We start from the raw sequence: 3097 nt of genomic DNA on the forward strand, positions 1-3097 counted from the left end.
GGACCCTGGGATCATAACCTAAGCCTAAAGCAGAGGCTTTTAACCCCCTAAGCCACACAGGTGCCCCTGTTTTTAGGTTTCTAAGAGGCTTTTATTTTTATTTTCTAAGCTTTCAAATGTCTTTAACTGGATTTTTTTTTTTTTAAAGATTTTATTTATTTGACAGAGATCACAAGTAGGCAAAGAGGCAGGGAGAGAGAGAGGAAGGGAAGCAGGCTCCCCGCTGAGCAGAGAGCCCAACTTGGGGCTCGATCCCAGGACCCTGGGATCATGACCTGAGCTGAAGGCAGAGGCCCTAAACCGCTGAGCCACCCAGGCGCCCTTTAACTGGATTTTATCAAAATTTTTCTTCTTTGGAGATCACTGAATTTTCATTGGGCGAATATGATGATTACATTGTTCTTTGAATGTTAAGTCAATCTGGTCTTGCTGAAATAATTCTCAACTTGGCCTTGAAGTTTTTATATTACTGGTTTTGGTTTACTAATACTTTTGGATTGTTTTCAGCTGTTCATGAATGAGACTGAGTATCTGTAGGGTATGCACTGTTTCCTTTTTGCATTAGTGATGCCTTTTTTACTCTCTGATGACTCTTACTAAGGCTTATTAGGCTTACGAATTTTATTTGTATCTTCAAAGAACTTTTGACACTGTTGATTCTATTATAGGTTTGTTTTCTGTTTTATTTGGTAGATTCTGTTTTTAAATTTATGCTCATTTCATCCCTTCTATTGGGAGTTTTGTTTTTCCTATGTACTTAGCTTCCCAGTTTTTCAGGGTTTTAATAGCATTTAAGACTATAAATCTCTATAAAGCACCACTTTAGCTGCACCCTCAAGTTTTTAGGTATAGTATATGACTACTTAAAAATCTCTTCTAGGGACGCCTGGGTGGCTCAGTGGGTTAAGCCTCTACCTTCAGCTCAGGTCATGATCTCAGGGTCCTGGGATCGAGCCCCATATCAGGCTCTCTGCACAGCAGGGAGCCTGCTTCCCCCTCTCTCTCTGCCTGCTTCTCTGCCTACTTGTGATCTCTCTCTCTCTCTCTGTTGAATAAATCAATAAAATCTTAAAAAAAAAAAATCTTTCCTAGTGGGGTGCCTGGGTGGCTCAGTCGTTGGGCATCTGCCTTCGGCTCAGGTCATGATCCCAGGGTCCTGGGATCGAGCCCCACATCAGGCTCCCTGCTCAGTGGAGAGCCTCAGTGGAGACCCTCTCCTTTTGCTGCTCTCCCTGCTTGTGCTCTCTGTCAAATAAATAAAATCTTTAAGAAATAAGAATTTGTAAAAAAATGAAAAATTTTCTAGAGGCACCTGGGTGGCTTCATGAGTTAAGTGTCTGACTCTTGGTTTCAGTTCAGGTAGCGATCTCAGGGTTGTAGGGTTGAGCCCCAAGTCTGGCTCTGTGCTCAATAGGGAGTCTGCTTGAGGATTCTCGATCTCCCTCTGTTCCTACCCCTGCTTTCTCTCAAATAAGTAAATCTTTTTAAAAAAAATCAATTTTATTTTAAGCAACAAATTGTGGATAAAGTAGGAATCAGGAGCCAATGAATAATCCACATTTCTTTTTTTTTTTTTAAGATTTTATTTATTTATTTAATAGACAGAGATCACAAGTAGGCTGAGAGGTAAGCAGAGAGAGAGAGGAGGAAGCAGGCTCCCTGCCGAGCAGAGAGCCCGATGCGGGGCTCGATCCCAGGACCCTGGGATCATGACCTGAGCCGAAGGCAGAGGCTTAACCCACTGAGCCACCAAGGTGCCCCAATAATCCACATTTCTTGAGCAGCTACTGATCTCTATTTTCTAGAGGTGCAAACCGGTTCTTGGAGGCCTTGCCCTGATAACAAAGGGAAATTTTCTGGGAGGTGAGAAAGCTAGTTGGGAGAAGGCTGTGTAGAATTGCCAATTATAATTAATTCAGCAAAAAGATTAGTCCTTCACTCAGTCACATTACTTTTCTGAGAATAAGGCAAATGGTCCCAAACAAGGTAACATCTGAGACTTACAGAGCAAGTTCCAGAACAGGATAAAAAACTTTCTTGGAGTTGGCAGCAGATCACCTACAACTTTGTGTTGAGGACTTTAAGACCCCCATCCAGACACAAAATGCCAGGAACATTTTGCATTGTCTGCCATTGACAAGTGACAAGTGCTGTGAATTTGCTGACCCAGTTCTTGGGTATTAGTTTGTTCCCATTTAGATATTCCAACTATAGCACCCGAAACAAATTTCTCAAGGGAAAAAAAAGTTTTGGATTATGTATTAAAAAGAAAGCTGCAATTCATGAGAATGGACCAAGAGACTTGTCAACTTGGCAGACCTAATGAGATCATATAAAAGTCAACGTGAGGGTAGCTACATACAGCGTGTAAACTTGTATACTAGATTTTTCTATGAGTCAGCTTTCAATTTGCTTTAATGTCACTTTACTGGTATGTTGATGGAACATACACCCATTAATATCTGTGTACTATGGCTTGGTACAATCTCATTCTAAAAGGAACCTCCAATGAATTCTAGAATTGTTTAAAGCTCAGTGTGTAATGGTTCTTCCTCTGTCCACAAGAAGGGACAGTAACTCTTCCAACTCTTTGTATAGTCAAGTCCAGGTGTATCACCTGGAGTCACAAACACAGCTCAGTAACTAAAAATGCCCAGGCAGGGGGCACTGGGATGGCTCAGCTGGTTAAGTGTCCAACCTTGATTTCATCTCAGGTCATGATCTCAGGGTCCTGGGATGGAGCCCCATGAGCCTGCGTTGGGCTCTGTGCTCAGCGGGAAGTCTGCTGGAGAGTATCTCTCCCTCTCCCTCCGTCCACCCCCTTACTGTCTCTTTCTCAAATAAATGAATAAATCTTAAAAAAAGAAAAAATGCCCAGGCAGCTGTGGCAGAGAAACTGCTGATCCAAATCACCCTTGTTTTATAGGCCACAAGAAACTCACATTCACTCAATACATTTAATGATGACACTCAAATTAATTACGTATAAAATAAGACAAATTCTGGTAACTGAAGTCTCCTTTATTCTATATCATCCTATTCAAATTTTATTGTTCTTACACTGGAACTATGAAATGCTTAAGACAGATCACTAAAT

This window comes from Enhydra lutris, unplaced genomic scaffold, assembly GCF_002288905.1.
Source record: "Enhydra lutris kenyoni isolate GAN:26980312 unplaced genomic scaffold, ASM228890v2 scaffoldscaffold3, whole genome shotgun sequence".
Classification (NCBI taxonomy): Eukaryota; Metazoa; Chordata; class Mammalia; order Carnivora; family Mustelidae; genus Enhydra; species Enhydra lutris.